Genomic DNA, 21,210 nt, shown 5'->3' with positions numbered 1-21,210 from the left:
CTATCCATATCATCAACATTTTGAAAATTCACATTTTGAATCCGAATATCATTTCCATCATTTTTTTTTTGTCAGATATTGAGTCTGAAAGATTTTTATGTCGAAGATTCATTATAAAATACTATATGCTAATATCATATGATCATATAGGGTCACACCTTATACCAAGTTACTACTTATTAATTATTTATTAAAGAAATTTGATTATTAGTAAATATACACATAATATTTTAACAACAAATTTGGAATTATTATTTATAGGAAATGAAAATAAAAAAGGTATATTAACTACTTATATTCATACAGTATGAATATATAAGTTGCATACAATTATTTGGATCCTTATTGTTTTATCTAATTATAACATGCAACTAGTTATTTATATACTTGAGTAAAAGACACACCAAGGACATACATCCTCTCTCCAAATATGTAGATCTCCAAGAGAGTATGGGTGCTTGAGTGTTTGACCTTTCATTTCACCCATGCTTTGTAAGAAAGCATAGTTAATGGATTTAGTGATGGTACGGTCCTTCCTACATGTACATTAGTATACATAGAAGATTAAGACGCAAAACCTAGCTAGTTTTATCCACTTACCCCTCTATTCTTTTCTCTCCTAAAACTGAGAGGAAGATCGTGCTTTCTGTCGCCAACACTTGCATTGTGTAGTGTAGTTTTTGGAGATTAATATTATTATAATATTAAGACTTATTTAGTATAACATATATATGGATTATTAAGTATATTATCTAAGTGAATACTAGCATGTTTTGGTGGTTTACTCTTGCTTGGTGGATACATGCATTACAGAGAGCTTCTACTTTGGAGTCTTTAATATCTTCATCAACTTTCAACCTCTCAAGACGAATCAAATCCTTCAAAGGTTGTATCCATTGTCTAATATATCGTGTTGGATAAGGTGTCTAAGTCCATAAGTATTTCTGGTGTGTACTTGACCCGACCCGACATGGTCCTTTTGGGTTGCATGGCACCTTACAATTGGATAGACTAAATGAGAGAAATAACACTTGTGGTTTATTAATATATTATAAGTTCTAATATATTAATAGTCTTATTTAATTAGTTTGATCAAGAATTTATTTAGAATTAATTAAGTGATCAAAAAGAGAACCAATTAAATATATGGGTTGATTATGTAAATCATCCATAACTTGTATAGTAGGCTAAGAGGCTCCATGGATTATCAAGTTGGATTAAACCCATAGGATGCTCCATGGGAGTTAAAAAACCATGGCTCATGGAAATGAAGAACCATGACACATTACGGTTTACATGGGGTAACCCTAGATGTGTCACACTATATAAAGATCATCTCCTCCACCAAAATCAGGTACACTAAGAAACAAGAGGGGTAGAGCCGATTTTGCAAGTGTAAGATTCTCTCAAAGTTTACTCCTTTGCATTTTGGTGTTATGTGAAACATTTGAGGCATCACACTTGGGGTGCTAGGCTCACAAGGTTTCAAGGATCATAATCAACAACAAGGTAAGTTATTCTATCTTTCATTCAAGTTAAAAATGCTCCCCATGTATGTTAGATAGGAATATAACCTTGGAATTCAACTTTGCATGATAGTTATACAAACATAGATCCAAGGTTATTAGGGTTGCATGTACACTTAGGAAGTGTTAGAATGCTAAAAACCCATCAGTGGTATCAGAGCCTAGGCTTGTTTTTTTGTTATTTGTGCAAAATTGTGTTAAAAAATCGAAATAGCTTGCTGTCTGATCAGTAAACTCGCCGAGTCCATCGGGGGACTCGACGAGTCCAAGTGAATATTCATCATACTCGTTGAGTAGGTTCATGCACTCAACGAGTAGGAGGCCCTGACAACAGTTTTTCGACTTTTGTTGCTGGAAATGGACTAGAAACATTACCCTAAACTGTTTTGGTACTTGAAAACTTGTTTTAGATGGTGTAATGTTTATGCTAATCCATTTAAAATGGAAATTATCAAAATTACAAGTTTTTTAGTGTAATTTTTTGATTCTTGAAAGTGTTCATATTCATGTTCTTGAACTTATGAAGATTAGATGATCATAAGAATTGCTTGTAACCTTCATGGTAGTTTAATTCATGATCATAATTTGTTTTAATGGAGTCCATAACTTGTCCTCAAGTTATGGAAAACCAAAAGTCACACTTTTATTAAAGCCATTAAAAGAACACAAGAGCTATAAAAAATGAAGAGTCTTTGTTTTTATTACTCAATTAATTCATAAGTTATAAGAAACGAAAAGTTTTGAAAGTTTACAAAAGTTGCCCTCAAGTTTTGTAACAAGTAAAGTCTTGATTAAAACTTTAGTTCCAACCCTTAGAATTTTAAAAGTTAAAATTCAACCCTTATACTTTATAATATTACAAGTTAATAATATATATATATATATATATATATATATATATATATATATATATATATATATATATATATATATAAGATCAAGTTGTCTTACCGCTAATACGCCTCATTCACGAAGTTGGTCTATAAGGGGGGTATAAGGTTGTTACCTATAAAATGGCAACTTAATGGGTGTCCACTCTCACCCACCGCTTCCTAGATCGGTGGAGGGTCATTATCTGAACATGTAGGACAAGGACTTATAAATTCTCATTAAAAGTATGATGAATATTATAAAGTAACTCAATGCTTTTATTAAATTCCCAATCTTAGTTTCTTTATGAAAATCTGAATAAGGTGCTAATCAATGAAATTACACATTACACTTTGGTTAAGTCGTTGGTGGAGCGTGTGTGGTTAACTGACACACTAACTTGGACTTAACAAGGTAGGTAAAGGGTGACTTAAGATTTATCATAGTATCGGTGGAGCGTGTATGGTTTACCGGCACATCGATTAAGTGATAAACTTTAAGGGTACCAAATGATTTGCATTTACTTCACACCTCGTTTTGTGATCCTCGGTATCCCAATCACAAAACTTGGAGGGCACACTCGAGATTGAAACATGCGTTTGAAAAGCTCACTGAATCTCAAAAGAATCTAGGAATTTCTAAGAACCAATTAAAAACCTAATATTTGTATTTCGTTTTCATGCTGGAAATTGGTGAATCGTCATTCACCTAACTTTCAAATATGTTATAGCTTAGATTACGACATACCTCTTCTAAGTTATAATATATTGTGATTGGATTCTAGCCTTAATAATACATTTGGGTGTTTTATTAAGGACTCTCTTAATATATAAACTAATCTTGTTCTCTTCTTTCAGATGTCTTCAAACAACGTTGCTTCTGGCTACACTCCTAATGGCTCCTTTACCTTTATGAGATTCTATGAGAAAGTCACTTTTGATGGATCCAACTTCAATGAATGGATCGAAAACATTAGGATGATTACCCGCTACGAGGACAAAGAATATGTCCTCAATAAGGAGCTTAAGGATATTAATGAGACCACTGCAACTCCCCAGGAGATCGTTGACTTCCGGGCACATGAAAAGGATGCTACAAAAGTGGCATGAGTCATGTTGGCCACCATGATAGCGAAACTCCAAAAGTCCTATGAGGACTTCTACCCTTTTGAAATGCACCAAGATCTGATGGAAAGATACCATCAAAGTACACAACAAGAGAGTTAGAAAATCATTAGCTCCATGATAACAACCATGATGATGGACGGGGAATCCGTCACGAGCAACATGTAGAAAATGCAAAGGTATGTGGATCGGTTGTTGAAGCTTAATGTGAACTTCCCCGAGGAGCTTGCAATAGATATCATGTTTCACTCCTTACCATCGTGCTATGATCAATTCTTCTTTACATATCACATGAATAAGGAAGAGGTCACACTCAAAAAACTCTAGGGACTCCTCAAGACCGCAAAAATAGGTCTTAAAGGTAAGTTGGTTGTTAACACTCCTACTCCAAACTCCGCACCTGTCTTGGCAATCAGGAGAGGTAGAGGGAAGCAGAGAAAGAGAACTTCAAAGGGTACCAAGGCTAGGACCCTTGATGGATCTTGTTCAAGTAGAACCAAGAAAGGTTTCGTCACTCCTTCTGACCCAAAAGAGTCTGCATGCTTCTATTGTCATGAAAAGTATCATTGGAAGCGGAACTGCCAAAGTACCAGCAAGATGTGAAGGATGGGAAACTTAAACCCAACTATGTAGGTATTTACACTATCTTATCTATTAACTCACCCCATTCTAACTCTTGGGTCCTTGATACCGGCTATGGCATTCATATATGTTCTGATTTGCAGGTACTAAGAAGAGGTGAGAATGTGGAGCATGGAAGAATAAACTTAATCATGGGGAATAGGAAAGCTTTACCTGTCACCAAGATTGGAGTTTATACTTTATCGCTAAGTAGTGGGTTTAATTTAGACAAAGCTCTGATACCAATCTGTCACACCCCCAAACCGGAACGACGAAAACGTTCGGGGGCGGAGGACGTCATGCTCAGTATCACAACCATTGTGAACAAAGTAAACACAACCATCATAAATATAATTTAAAAGGTTACATCATTGCAAATATTCATGTTTCTAAATAAATTACATATGATGTTCAAAATAGTTCAAAATAAATGTGCGCCTTAGCATCTTGCCTTCAAAATCTTGTGGTTACCTGTATTACAGATTACCTGAGAATACAAGTTGTTTTTGAAAGAGTATCAGCATTAAAGTTGGTGAGTCCATCAGCAATTTATGAATGAAAATTGAATGTTGTTCCTTAAAGTTTGTTTCCATAAAATCCAATATTTTCTAAAAGGTTTATTGTAGTCACATCTTAAACAAGACTTAGTATATGTAAGTAAATCAGCATACTTATATGTGGTTTTATATTTGAATAAAACTCCCTTTTTGTGAAATCCTTAAATTCCTGTGAACTGTGTGTTTGTTAATTCCCCATGTGAGTTGTTATAAGCATACTATGACTCGAAGACCTTGTACATGATGTTCTTCAAGCGTCGGAGTGTTATGACACTTGTCACCCCAGAACTGCTGGTCTATCCGTCGGAAGCAGCTTAGGTGCGAGTTGTCAAACCCAATATAGATCTATACACAACTATCACACTCTCCCTACAAGTGATTATGGCTATAACTACAGGACTTTACCGTTGTACTAAAGAATACTCCGAAGATGAAAGTCTCACAAATTTGGATTAACTTGTTCACATGGTTCGTAATAAAATACTCGTTTTGTAAATATATTGTATTACCATTTCTTTGTTAAATGAGGTGTCCAAACTATACCTATTATAGTTTATCAAAATGTTTTATTGTTTAAATAAAACCTTGTTATGCATGACCTTGTATTTCAATAAAATGACATTGAAAATGCTAAGTATAAAATTTTACACACCTTGCTCTGCATGTTACAAGGTGTGAATAACTCTTAAACTTGTTTTTAACAATTTAACTCTTAACAATCACTGTTTTAGATTATTTATAGAAAAATCATCGTAAGTCGAAAGATAAATCCATAAACTTAGAGAGTTTGGAAAAAGAGACTACTATGTTCAAAAATTTTCTTAAAATTTTTGGTGGTCTCAAACCAGTGTGAAAATGTGCATTTTCAGAACCTGGTCCGATTTCGTTGCTACAGGATAGATAGTTTTGTAAAATCACTAAAACTTTTAGAAAAATTGTATGGACATGTGCAACTAGTCATTTTAAAGGTACAAACCTGAACTATTTGCATATTGAATAGTTTTTAAAAAAATATTATGTTTATGTTGGGTAAAATAGTTCGTGAACAGGTCACAACTTTTATGTTGTAAGCTATCAAGTTAAGTTTAAAATATGTTTTGGTTTTTTAACTTGTATCCCCCCTTGAAAACTAAAGAAAACTAGAAAATATGGGGGTATGAACTCACCTTGAGTGATTCTTGGAAGAGCTGAAGATCGAAGACGAGAAGTATCGAGTCAAGAACTCTTGATGAACACGTGAAAGTTTGGATGATCCTAAGAATGATTTTTGGCGTTAAGATATGAGTCAATGATTCAAGAGTGTTATGAAATTATGGAATAGCACTTGAGTTTAGATGGAATACTTACCAAAAAGTGCAATAGCAACTCAAGAACACTTGCACAAGGTGGTGGAAAGTAGAGAGAAAGAAGCTTTCTTGAGGTGATATGAGGAGTGTGTATCTTTGAAATGAGTAAGTAAATCAAGAAATCCTCCAGGGATTTCTTTATATAGAAGGTTGTTGGAGAAACTTGTGAGATTGAAGTGATGTGTGCATTGGTTTGTGTGATGCGGATAAGGTTAGATTAATGAGAGGATGACACATGGAAGGCAAGTGGGCACACTTGACCCACTTGTGGGGTAAATATCCTCTAAATATAAAATAATGATTTTTAATTAATAAATCCTTGAGAAATAAATAAAATATGGGTTTTGGGGGTTTAAAATGGTAAAAATATGAATCTGGTGAAACATCCCCATCAAAAAAGGCCTTAAAAGGTGAAAGTAATCAAAAACCGGCTTTAGGGACCGAACCTGCGAGGTTCGGCTCTAAGAAGGTAAGAACCGAGAGAATGGAAGAAGGGACTGAGAGGGGAGGAGAAGGAATCGAGAGGAGAGATAAGTGACTGAAAAGGTGAAGCGGAGGAACCGAAGGTGCAAAGTTTGGCTTCTGTTGTCTGCGAGGTTCAGTCTAAAATGTTGGGGAACCGAAATAGACCCAACCCTCGGTCCATTTCGGCTGAGAGGGCTTCGGTTCTGATGCATGTTCGGTTCTGACAGGATGTTCTGCTCCTAAGAGGAGTTTTGGTCCTAATTGGCTGTTTTTCGATATAAATTTTCTGTTGTAAGCTATCAAGTTAAGTTTCAAATATGTTTTGGTGTTTTAACTTGTATCCCCCCTTGAAAACTAAAGAAAACTAGAAAATATGGGGGTATGAACTCACCTTGAGTGATTCTTGGAAGAGCTGAAGATCGAAGACGAGAAGTATCGAGTCAAGAACTCTTGATGAACACGTGAAACTTTGGATGATCCTAAGAATGATTTTTGGCGTTAAGATATGAGTCAATGATTCAAGAGTGTTATGAAATTATGGAATAACACTTGAGTTTAGATGGAATACTTACCAAAAAGTGCAATAGCAACTCAAGAACACTTGCACAAGGTAGTGGAAAGTAGAGAGAAAGAAGCTTTCTTGAGGTGATATAAGGAGTGTGTATGTTTGAAATGAGTAAGTAAATCAAGAAATCCTCCAGGGATTTCTTTATATAGAAGGTTGTTGGAGAAACTTGTGAGTTTGAAGTGATGTGTGCATTGGTTTGTGTGATGCGGATAAGGTTGGATTAATGAGAGGATGACACATGGAAGGCAAGTGGGCACACTTGACCCACTTGTGGGGTAAATATCCTCTAAATATAAAATAATGATTTTTAATTAATAAATCCTTGAGAAATAAATAAAATATGGGTTTTGGGGGTTTAAAATCGTAAAAATAGAAATCTGGTGAAACATCCCCATCAAAAAAGGCCTTAAAAGGTGAAAGTAATCGAAAACCGGCTTTAGGGACCGAACCTGCGAGGTTCGGCTCTAAGAAGGTAAGAACCGAGAGAATGGAAGAAGGAACCGAGAGGGGAGGAGAAGGAACCGAGAGGAGAGATAAGTGACTGAAAAGGCGAAGCAGAGGAACCGAAGGTGCAAGGCTTGGCTTCTATTGTCTGCGAGGTTCAGTCTGAAATGATGGGGAACCGAAATAGACCGAACCCTCGGTCCATTTCGGCTGAGAGGGTTTCGGTTCTGATGCATGTTCGGTTCTGACAGGATGTTCTGCTCCTAAGAGGAGTTTCGGTCCTAATTGGCTGTTTTTTGATATAACTCACTGATTCGAGCGGTTTTTGGTCAATTTAAGGGTCGGCAAGACCCGCTTGACTATAAAAAGTTTGAGAGAGATTTGGGAGAGATTAGGAGAGATTGGAGAGAGATTTACTTTTAGCCATTTTCATCGAATAATCTTGCAATACATGGTCTGTGGACCCCTTTGTACTTTGTTTATGATTAGTTTAAGTCCCTAAAAGGGCCGATAGTCGTGCTTTGATGCGTTTAACTGCTTTCTTAGGGTTTCAGATTTATAAACACATAGATTTATTGAGACACTCGAATTCTTGACATACAAATGTACGTTTTCATAGAATAACTTTTAATCATACAAGTATTATACAAGATTGGCCGGTTTGACTTGTTGACTTGACTTTGACTTGTTGACTTTGGCTTTGACTTGTTGACTTTGATTTGCCTTGAATTGGATGGTTGTCACAATATGTAATAGGATAGTTTTCATTTAAAATTGAATTATAAGGATAAATTTTTTCCGCATTTTATAAATAAATAAATTTTGATTTTATTTTAGTTTATATCTCCTTGCAATGGCTTTTATTGAAAAAATTGATATTTGTATGTTTCTAGCAACAATGGAAATGTGAATTTGATTCTTTCATTTGTGGTAATGTCTAAATTTACCAAAGAATGAATGATTTTCGTCACTCAAGTTTCAGTTGGACCGAAACTTGGAATCATGCAAGTTGTACAGTATGATGAGTCATAATTCTCTTCTTTGGAAAATTAAGACTAATTCCTTGTTCACATGTATATGTGAGTCAAGTGAATGACTGAGGGATTAAGTACACATTCTTGTGCACTGATCAAGTCCACCACAAAAGATTTATAAGACTATTTGTCATGATTTACTAAAGTTTAGTAAATATGGTCACACTTACAAGTTTAAGTATAATTCTGAAGCATTGTAAAAGTTTTGATGTATGGAAAAACGAATGAATATAATTATATTAGGCAGAAAATAAAAGTTTCTCAAATCTGAAAAAATGAGAGAGAACTTTAGTATCATGTTTTATGATTATCTTAATGATTATCAAACCATATCACAATTATTGAAATGGTTTAACTCAAGAAGTTGATTCATACTTCGTTTCGAAACAGGGCTTAGAGTCATACTCGATGATTGTAACTTGAGTGACACATATTAAATAAGGTTTATTAAAACTAGTCAAATGTAAGAGTAAAATGTGTTTCTACTCTTGTACATTTGAAATTGGTAAGTTGTGATGTTTTGGATAAAACAAAGACCAACTAAGGCCAATTGGATGAAGTGATTGTCTTGATAAAGAATCTGTATTATCTCTTGAATATTTAACAGGAGAGTCTTATATGTCAAGAGGACAGTGGGAGTCTTAAAGATCTCGGAAAAGTTTCAAGATTTAATCAAGAATAAAAACCTGTAGTTTATCACTAGCACACAAATTGAGGTTTGTAACCTATCATGTTGACATAGTTCTATTTCTGTGCACATACCAGTTAAAATCGGCTTTGCATGTGAGTTCTGAAAAGTTCTCCCTTATTTGCATAACTACTTGGAAGCAATGATAGTCCCTTGTGCTTCCAAGTGGCAAGAGGTTAAGATTACACAAGTTCAGTCCATATGAGTTCAAATTTGTCACTAACTTTCTCTTGTGATTATGGTTTTAACAAATTCACATGGATAGGAACACATACGCCACAAATTCTAAGTGTCATAAGGTTTCTCTCCGATACATGAAAATGATGGTGAGGAAATGCTTTCACTAAGTAGATTTTAAGTAGATAGCAATTGTGATATTTTCATTTTCAAAGTCGTTAGTGGAGCGTGTGTGGTTAACCAGCACACTAACATAGACTTGTGAGGAATTACAAAAGTCTAAACAATTGAGACTATGATTACGACATCCATTTTCATAGTTTTGTAATGGTTTAGACATACATGTGTGATATCTAAGGAAAGGTGTATGATTTTTTTAAAGTTGTATCAAAGCATCTCGTATCAGAAATCTGAACTTTGGTAAGAAAGTCAATAAAGTATTGATTTCTAGAAGTACAGCTGATTTCTGAGTACATGTTAAAGCTAGTGGGAGCATAAGTGTTATGCTAACAATCATCATGTTAGTGGGAGCATGATAATTAAGATAAGTGTTGCAAGTTAGCAATGTTAATTATAGAAAACAAAAGTTCAATTAGGAAAAGATGTTTTTCTATAATTAAGGGAAAGGAAATTATACTTCATTTGAATTCTAAAAGTTTAGATTGAGATGTTAATCATCTTAAGTCAAGGATATATATATATATATATATATATATATATATATATATATATATATATATATATATATATATATGTGTGTGTGTGTGTGTGTGTGAATTTTATGTTGGAACGGATGAACATAAGGAAATTCTATATATGGGTCCCTTATTTGCGTTCTAAAATTCGATTATAATTACGACATCCCTTTTCATAATCTAAATTATGAGAACTTGGCAAGTAGATTTTTTTTAGCAAAATACTAGTCTAGTATCATGTCTTTATGTGAAAAATCATGAATCGTGTCCCATATGCTTCAAATATAGGATCGATTGCATAATATTCATCCTTTCTAAATTTTCCAAATGCTCAGGGCATTAAGAGTGGAAAAGTCTAGAATTGGATACGACTAAAATGATTAAGCAATTGTTGAGGACAATCTAAGGTTTAGTAAAGATTGGTTACTCAGGGACGGTTAGAAGTATAGTGTTAACTTTGGAAGGACTATATTGACATATTATGAAAAAGAGGAAATTTTTGTTTAGAAGTGATAGTGAAAATGGGAATATGGAAATGTCTCCATAGGTGGAAGTTATTCAATCTGTGTAAGATTAGAAAACTTAGTGCAAGAAGGATGTTTAAAGAAATGTACTTTGAATTTGAGACTTCATTTCCACGGAATGTTCTCCATTGGAATACTTTCTAATGACTGTTGACAAGTCTTTGTGACTTTGAGCATAATCATTACAAGAGGATTACTGCATATAAGTTTAGAATCTAACAAATTTTGGAGAATGGCAGGAATTTGGTATTCTTTCATTTGCGGTAAAGATTTGGAATTGTGAAATAAGAATCATTGGGATTATGTTCAATCGATCTATTTCACAAAGTAAAGACACAGACAAACAAAGTAAAGATCACAAACAAACATAGTGTGCATACTTGGTGTATGGTATGACTAGTGTTCAGAAAAAAAAAACATAGTGTACATGCTTGGAGCATGGGACAACTGTTGTTTTAATTTAAATGTAAAGTTGATGATTTGAAACAGTATACAATGAATAATGTGTAATTAATATGGTGATAAATAAAAGTTGTTCTATTTATATTCATAAGTTCTAAGACCATAAAGGGTTCGATTATTCTTGTGTTTCACTTTGCGTGTTTTGACTTCCAGAATAACTAGGTTATTCTTTCCGAATGACTAAGTTATTTAAAGCATCCACAGTCGATAATACGTTGGAAGTTGGTATTAAGGCAAGACTGTCATGAAGCTGGTTTGTAGATGTCCAAGGTATTGGACATAGCGCTCATAAGTTCTGAGTATTGGATTCAAAACACGCTCATTTGACTCACTTCATGGATTTTATCATGAGTGATCACGAGACAATAATATCTTATATTCTTCAAACCTAGAGATATGAGTTGGTTATACATTGATTGTGCGAAAACGCATTGGTGACTCGATGTTATAAAACGTGCCTTTGTGTATGATTCAACAAAACGTGCCTATATCCATTCCTTTTACCCTTAAAGGGATAAAAGCGATATATGTGCGCCCCTCGAGGATTTAGTGATGAGACCCCGAAGTGCTTGGCCAATCCTGGACTGATTTGATTTGTTTAATTAGTCAGTCGTCATAAATCGAAAATCGGGAAACAATAGAGGGACATAAAGAATTATTATAATCCATGTCTCATTCCATATTATATCTAGAATGGAGGAATATATGATCTCTTATCTAATGGACATGTCATTGATTTGTTTAGAGTTCGGCAGCAGCTTTTAAGAGTTTCGATTTTTGTTCAGGTTGGAGTTGTACTTCTAATAATAGTTATTAGACTTATCCAAGTGGCAGACCGTTGGATTAGCATCTGAGTCTATAAGCATAATTGGTATATACTTGACCCGACCCGGCATGGTCCATTTGGGTTGCATGGCATCGTAACATTTGGGTAGACCTTTTGTGAGAAGAGGATATTTGTGACATATTAATATATTATAAGTTCTAATATATTAATATGAAATCGTATTATTTAATTTGTATTGATCAAGAATTAGTTTGGAATTAATTTAGTGACTAAAAGAGACTAATTAAATATATGGAGATTGATTGTGTAAATCATTCATTCTTATATGTATGGGCTTATGATCCATGATTCCTTATGTTGGGTTTAACCCATGTGGTGACCCATGGATACTCCAAGGAGGTTAAAACTCGTGGAGCATAAGGAATGGGTAATGTCATGAGTTACATGGTGTAACCCTAATAGACACATTATATAAAGACCCCATTGGTTGGTGAAATTAGCACTAGTGTATAGATAAGAGGGCGAGCCGATTTCTAGAGTCCAGGTATCTTTTCTCATGGTTATTCCAAATGTTGGTGATATTGTGTGAACCATTTGAGGTGTCACACTTGGGGCACTAGGCTCTTGAGCTCCATGAAATAAAGCTACATGTAAAAGATATGTCATCTAACTTGTTTATATTACTCAAGTATCATGATTGAATGCTAGTTTGGGTAATTCCTAGGAAAACTTCAAGTTTGCATGTATAATAGAGAAAACATATATGGAATGTATTTAGGGTTGTATGTACACCATAGGAGTGCTAGAATGCTCAAAACCCATCAGGTTTATCTTTACTATCTTCGTTCTACACTTAATATCGACATCTTTTTCACTAAGCCAATGCATTCCTAATACTATGTCGAAGTTGTTTAACTTAATAGGCAATAATTCCTCATGGAGCTTATCCACATTCAGTCGATGATGATGTTATTCATATAATCCCTAACATGTAGAAACTTGCCACTAGCAATCTCGACTATTAAGGTATTGTCTAGTCTAACTACAGGCAATTCTATTCTTTAACCAAATTTGTGCAAAATAAAGGAGTAGTTGGCTCCAAAATGAAACAAAGTATTAGCAGTCAAATCATTTACATGAAATGCACCTGAATCGCCATTTGCTTTAGCCTTTTCTGCTTCCAGAGTCATTTGGAATGCCCTTTCCTTTGGTTTGATCCTCTGGACATGCCATGGTTCCCGACACGTGTAGCACACGTTTTGAGCAAGTAGGCAGTTGTTAGAATAATGACCAGTCTTGCCAAACTTTTAGAAGTTCACCTCTCCATTGCATTTCCCGAAGTGCTTCTTCTTGCATTTCTCACACCACTTGGCTTCATTATTTCCCCCATGTCTCATTTCTTTGGAATTTCAAAATCTACTCTTCGTAATGGGCTAGAAGATCATTCAAACTTACTATTCTCTCCAACATCAACTTTGTTGGTGGTTCTACGCATGATCATCTCTTCAACTGTCTTGGCAGCCTAGACGGTCACCTCAAGAGTAGGTGCCTGGCGTACTGGCACAATGTACTCCCATGGTAGTCCCTTTGCAAAGTTATTGATTTTTGTTAGCTCTTTAGAGACGATGTGCAAAAAAAAGAATTTTGAATAAAGTGAAATTGTATGCAAAGTTCTCTAAATGTGATTTTTGGATCCGAGAGGAGACGTTCTTGGTTCATGCGATTAACTAAAAAGGCACAATGGTTGATCCAACCAAAAACTCATAATCGTATAGTTTATCGCTAGGTCAATTAAAGCTCAAAACATATCGTAGTTATTTATGAGCTTGTTATACTTGTTGATAAGATATAGGGTAAGATCACATGCCAACGATAAGGGTTTCAAGTTCCCTCGTGGCAATTAATGTCATTTTCTCCTTTTCCAACCAAAGCATCCATTATACCATCTATATATGAAAACTAAAGCTAATAATTCTCTCTTAGCATCTGGTTCTGTAACTCTCTTGGATTTTGACGTTGAATCTGAAGTCGAGTTGCCATTCACACTTTTTGCTTCAACGGTTGGGATCCTTATTTTCTAATATTCCTCACAATCGATCCTAAAACCTGTAGGTTATAGGCCTACAAGAAATGATTTCCTCATATATCACAATTGTAGTATGATCAAATCAAGACAAGTAGTAAATCGCCTACCAGTGTACACGTGTACGAAGCGACATAAGAGGGTTTTACTAAGGTAATAAAAACAACGACAGTTGTTGAACTTATTATTTTATTTTAGCAATTTTCTGAAGAATCAACCTTGTTGTGCTCAACTTGATTATCACAGCTGCATCTAAGGCATCTAGATATCGATGCACAAATAACTTCCTCATACATCTTCTTATACTCTCTACATTAGTCTTAACTTGAGTGCCTAACTTTTGGACTTCTTAACTGCCAGAGGTGCTCAAACTTGCACCTATTCTTCATCCTATATTGTTCCTTCAGTCCTAGTCTTTGAGTTATAAAATCAAGTCTTTATTTTTTCCCCTCCTTAATTTGGGTCGTAATCAACCAACAATAAGGTCTTTACTTTGGAAATGATAACAGACTTAATGGTTACACTCTAATGACCTTCCATTACACAGTGCAAGCAACTAGACTCTTGTCTCTTTGATTCAAACACTAACATGGAAGAAACCTTCCTTCATGTTCTAATGTGTTACAATCACATGATAATAGGTAGCATATTTGGCTACTAGCTACCCATCCCAAACAAAGGTTTTAATCTTCTATCGATCACCTAAATCATATCCTTCTACAATCTTTTGAATAAAGTTGGCTGCCACATTGGATGTGGTTCTTTGAACAAAATCAACTTACTTCATATATTTATTAATTGGATCCCAATCTTATGACCACAAGGTTCTAAATGAAGATCATCTTCCTAGTTATCACCCTAGCACATGTAATGATGAAAACGTAAAAATTCAAAAATCAACTAGTAGTGCCTTAGTAACCTTGTGAATCTTCTTGATCCAACTGCGAGTCCTGAGGTTCGGGTAGTATAGGCCTCTACTACCTTTCAAATCTACTCGTACTTGTCCCAAGATTTGTATCGTAGTTCTCCAAGTTAATATATAACCAAAAAACAATTGAAAACACAATAATGTATTCAAACAAGAACATACGACAATTTCTCCTAGACTCAACTAAGGATTTCATGTCTCCCTCAGGCAGATCATGGATTTCCTAGACTCGCCTTCTAGGACCCTTCTCACGTATATGCTCGATCTTGCATATTTTTTCATACTTTTCCTAGGCCTCTAGGAATTTCACTTCAAAACTTTTGAAAAAATTTCTTTCTTGGGTATTGTCTAGTATAGAAAGCACACTAAATTAGAATTTATTCTAGCGGTATGGAGACGGGCGCTATCCAATTGCTTGTATCATTTTCTAACTTATGCTAGTCAAAATGAGCACCATTCCATATCTTCATTTCATTATCATTCCATGACATCGTTAGTCCATTATATGAAAAAAAATCTTCTCCTTAGTGTGTCTTGTAAGTGTATTTCATAGGATTGAATCCTAGGAAGTCTAGATTTTAGCTGCATCACATCATGTTCTATTAGCTTCAACTTGGTTCTCTGTCGTTCTTTACACAAACATATCTTCTCGTGCAATACTAAGGGTGTATTTCTTCTTTAGCTACACATTCTACCTTACTTAGACAATTAAGTCACTCAACCTTTCACCACCCAATGATGCATTTCACCATCGTAAGCATGTATGCTAAAGTCTGTCGATGAGCGTCTGAACTATGTTGAGAGGTCAATGAGAGGTTCTGAAATCCCCTCAGAGATCATGAGTTTCTTGGGTTTGACAGGCTACTATCAAAGATTCATTTAGTATTTCTCCAAGATTGCACTACCCCTCACTTGTATGATGATGAAGGGGGTGGATTTCCGATAGGGCCCTGAGCAGCAGTTGTCATTTGAAAATCTTCAGCAGAGGTTATGTGAGGCCTTGGTGCTGACCCTCTTAGAGAGAATTGAGGATTTTTTGGTACTCTATGATGCATCCATCATTGTTTTAGGGGTGGTCCTCATGAAGAGAGGACGGGTGAGTGCTTATACTCCGCGAAAGCTGAAGCCGCATGAGACGTGGTATCCCACTCATGACTTGGAGTTGGAGGGTAGTGGTTTTTTCCCTTGATATTTGGAGAAACTGTCTATATGGGGTCTGTTGTAAGGTTTATATGGATCACAAGACTTTGATACATCTTGTGGATCAACGAAAACTTAACATGAGGCGGCACGGGTGGCTGGACGACGTCATTGATTATGACTGCGAGATCGTTTACCATCCGAGTAAAGTGAATGAGGTGGTAGATGCTTAGAGCCACAAGTCGGCCAGATCTTCGGTTGAGGGATGTGTATGAGGATATCAGTTAATTCTACACTTTTTTTTTTGATCAGGGAGGCTCAGGTCGATGGAGTTACATAGGAGAACTAGAAATAGGAAAGGATCAGGGGTGAGTTCGAATGGTTGGTCATGGATAGTCGAGGGTTATTAACCTGGTGTGATCAGGTTTAGGTTCCCGTTTTCTCTAGGATCAGATAGATTGTGTTGGAGGAGGCTCATAAGTCTCGTTTTCTATTCACCTAAGGACCACCAAGATGTATCAGGATTTAAGATTGAGTTATTGGTGGCTGTGTACGAAGAGGGAGATCTCCTGGTATGTCGAAATGTGCTTGACCTACATATTGTTCAAGGCCAAGCGTCAGAGGCAGTATGGCAAGTTGCAGCCTCTCGAGGTTCCCATATGGAAATGGCAGCAGATCTCTATGGATTTTATCACCAAGTTGCCAAATATGGCAAAGGGTTTTGATGTTACTTGGGTCATCATGGATCAACTGACGAAGAGTGCCCACTTTTTGGTTATCCGACATAGCTCTTCAGCCAAAAAGTTAGCTGATGTGTATGTTATGGATATAGTTGCTAATCATGGGGTTTCAATCTCCATTCTTTCAAACAATGATGTTTGGTTCACCTCCTCATTCTGGCAGAAGTCTCATGAGGAACTGGGCACAAGGATACATTTCAACAAGATATGTTTTGGGCCTCTATACAAACCCAGAAACATATGTTGTCAAACCTATTATTGATTTTGTTGGAATATGGGGTTCCTAACTACCTCTTGCAGAGTTCTCCTACAACAACAATTATCACTCCAGCATTGGTGCTCCACCTTTTGAGCTCTTGTATGATCGTGGATGTTGTACCTCGGTTCATTATGTGGAGGTTGGTCACAAAGTTATGGGAAGGGCCGAAGTAGTCTTTTAGACCATAGAGCTTATCCAACGGATCGGGCAAAGACTATAGATAACTCAGAGTCGATAGAAAATTTATGCCAACTGGCACCAATTCGATTTGGAGTTTCAGGTCAGCAATATGGTATTACTGAAAGTCTCACCTTGGAAAGGTCTACTACACTTTAGGAAGAAGGGGAAATTGGTTCCCTGGTATATTGAGCCTTTTTTTGAGTGATTTCCAAGGCTGGCAAGATTGCATATAGTTGGATCGACCTGAGGATCTTAGTCAGATACATAGATGAGGCATATTAGATGATGAGGCAGTGGTTTCCTTGGATGATATTCAGGTTGATGAGTGACTAAACTATCTTGAGAGGCTGGTGGATATTTTGGAGAGAAAGATGAAGGTCCTCCGCAACAAGGAAATACCTTTGGTAAAGGTGTAGTGGCAGAATCGGAGCAGCTCCGAGTGGGCTTGTGAGTTGAAGGCTGTGATGCAAGATGATCACCAATAGTTATTTGTAGCAGTTGACTTTGAGGACGAAGTCTGATTCAATTGGGGAAGCATTATAACACTTGGATCAGGTATATTATCTTTAATAATGTGCAGTTAGAAGTTTTAGTATTTTTCCTATGCAAGACATGAAGAATTCCCTTTTCACGTCATGAGGTGCATTTCGGACCCACGCGACATTTCACTGTTCACGAAGTGAGCAATTTAGTGGTCACGACATGAAGGCGGTTGATGACTAAAAACCTAAAGTTTCAGTATTTAAGGGAATGAAAGGGCTAGGGTTTCTCACCCTCACCCTCATCTTCCCCCACTATCTACACCTCTACAAACCCTTATCTTCCTCCTCCCTAAGATCCTTTGTCATTTGGGTGCATTTCTAGCTTGAAGAAAGAAGAAGAAAAAGAAGAAGGAAGTGCTTTAGTGGTGGTCTAGGTAAAAAAATCATCCTCATCGTAATCTTTTCCTGCTTTTAGACCCTTGTAAGTATCAAAGGATCCAACTTTAATGCTTATCATTGATAGATCTTGAGTTTTGTCCATTTTATTGATGTTCTTGCATGATTAAGTGGAACAGATCCATAAATTTGGCAACTTTATGGATTCTAAAAGTCCCAAGAGCATTATAGTGTTCAGATCTGGAAGTTGGTATGGATTTGAGACATGTATGCAAGTTTGAAGCTAATTTCTTACCCTTTTTTACCTACAAAATAGATGATCATGGTTGGTGCATGCATGGTCATAAAGGAAACAATTTTATCACCTTATAGGTCCCCTTTAGCTTCTAGATGATAGAAACACGAAGACTTAATGGATTAAGGACTTAAAATGGTGACCCTTAGCCACAGATAGTGCTTACGACATGATGAGTAAGACCCACGACTTGAGAATCGGAGCGGGCCCATTTCTATTAGAACCCTTGAGGATCATGACGTTAGAATGGGTGTTGACATCATGATGCTAGCTCATGTTGGTTATTTCACTGAGTTGTTCAGTTTGGGTCAAGTTGAGTGGGAATCGGATTGGGTACACAGTCACAATGTGACCAATTCCTGGCCATGATCTGAGGAGGGTTGACTTTGACCAAGTTTGACATTAACTTTGTTTTGGGTATTTTGGGATTTTGACTGAGATTGGTCATTTGGTTGAAATAGGAAGCGGTTAGAGCTGAGATTCAGAGCCAATACCTCATCAGTTACTATTCAGTTTGTGAGGTGATTTTTCCTCATTGTACTTTGGATCGAAATCACCATGGTCGGTCCATTAGATTGTTATCCTAGTTTATTGCATGCTTGGTATGGTCTAGTGATATATTAAATCTTTATATAGTATGTAGGATGATGCTATGATTAGTAATCTGTAACATTGTCTGATTGTCTGTTGACTAGTTACATATATGTTCATCTATGATGTATATGGCGACATGTTATGTGTGGTTGGGTTGAGGAAGATCGGTATAGACTGAAGGCCAAGAGACCCATGGCAGCATAGATAGACTGAAGGCCTAAGAGGCGTACTAGTCAGGCAGAAGGCCCCGAGAACAGTCTGGACAAGATGATGGCCCCGTGAGGCAGTCCAGACATGCTAAAGGTTTTGTGAGCGGTACAGATAGTCTGTAGGCCGATGTGGCATTCCAGTTTGGCTGAAGCCTCTGTATGCATGATGTCTTGATTATTCTTATGTTATGTTTTGGTACTTTAGGGGATCTCATTAGGCATTGGCTTTCAATTTTGGTTAGGTTTCATTTACTTCAGATGATTGTGGGAAGTGGAAGGCATGATTGTACACATCCTCATGTTTTGACTTAAGATTTTAGGAGACTCTAATGTTGAACATGTTTTGAAAACTATGTTTGTAAAAAATTTGTGAAATCAGTTGGTTTTAAAAATTTTAAGTTTATCATGATGTTACAGGTGGGTATCAGAGCCATGGTTTGCATGAATTGGAGTAAGACTCGTGTGAATCCTTTCTCAAACTAAGGAAAAAGATTTTAAAAAATGATTATCAAATTTTTTCAAAATAATCAAAGCGGATGAGATGTGCACGATCAGCCAGAGACAGTAAGTAGACACATTGTTGTTTGATCTTGTGATATGTTAGAACTTATGGAGTTTGAGCATAACAAATAATCATATGTGTGCATGCAACCTTATATAACTTGATCTACGTTTTCTCTAAATGAACATACAATGTGGAAACCTAGAACACTAGTATACAATCAAAATACATTATTAGGATTATAAAACATACATTTGATTGTTATGTAGCAATAACATACAAATCTTTAGTGTGTCGAGACTTTGAGAACAAGCATCACAATTGTCATGACTCTAGTAGCTCACACCCATCACTAGCAATTGAAGAAGACTAAAGAGAAGGAGGGAGGCTACAAAAATTTGGCAGGAATTCTCTTAGAAGAAGTAGCCAAAAATAATAGGGTTATATCCTTATTTATAGTGAAGTTAAGAAACCCTACATAAGCCCAAGTCCAAGATTATCCTAAACTGGGTAGTTATCTACTTTCTTGATTATACATCATATACTATTCTAGAAAGCCTAAGTCTCTAAGAAAACGGTCCTTAGCCTATGGAGGATTCTAGATTTTCTCTTGCTCAACTAATGAACAATTACAATTCAGTCCCTACACTTTTAATTATTTCTTTTAATCCCAAAATTAATTCTAATTAATTTTTTGATGAAGTATTAACTAAATATTACTATTTCTAATTAATATATTATTTTCATAATATATTAATAGATTACTTATTTCAATTTATTAATCTAATTAATAAATCAACCTCTTTTCTCAAAAATCTTCCTTTCCAGTTGCTAGTCTTGAGGGCAACCCAAAAGGACTGTGCTACCATCAATTAAAGTATATAACAATTATTGTTATGGGCAAAGTGAACGGACTATAAAAACCGTGGAAGATATGTTGCGGGACTCTATTATTGATTTTGGTGGAATATGGGATTCGTACCTACCTCTTGCAGAGTTCTCCTACAACAACAATTATCAATCCAACATTGGTGCTCTGCCTTTTAAGTTCTTATATGGTCGGGGATGTCAAACCTAGTTTGTTGGGGGGTGGTTGGTCACCGAGTTATGGGAAGGTCCAAGTAGTACATCAAACCACAAAGTTTATCCAGCAAATCAAGTAGAGACTACAGACAGCTCATTGGCAACTGAAAAAGCAATGTCGACCAGCTCCGATCCGAGTTGGAGTTTCTGGCCAGCGATATGCATGAAGAAGGGGAAGTTGGATTCCTGGTATATTGGGTCTTTTCTAGTGATTCCCAGGCTTGGCAAGGTTGCATACAGGTTGGATCTACTTAAGGAGCTCAATCAGATTCACATCACTTTCCATGTTTCACAATTGCAAAAGTGCATATTGGATGATGAAACAGTGGTTTCCTTGGATGAGATTCAGGTCAATGAGCTCCTGAACTACATTTTGAGGCTGGTGGCTATTTTGGATATAAAGATGAAGGTCTTGTACAACAAGGAGATAC

This window comes from Lactuca saligna, chromosome 5 (assembly GCF_052625555.1).
Source record: "Lactuca saligna cultivar CGN05327 chromosome 5, ASM5262555v1, whole genome shotgun sequence".
Lineage (NCBI taxonomy): Eukaryota > Viridiplantae > Streptophyta > Magnoliopsida > Asterales > Asteraceae > Lactuca > Lactuca saligna.
The sequence above is the reverse complement of the archived record's forward strand: the minus strand, read 5'-3'. Positions refer to the sequence as shown.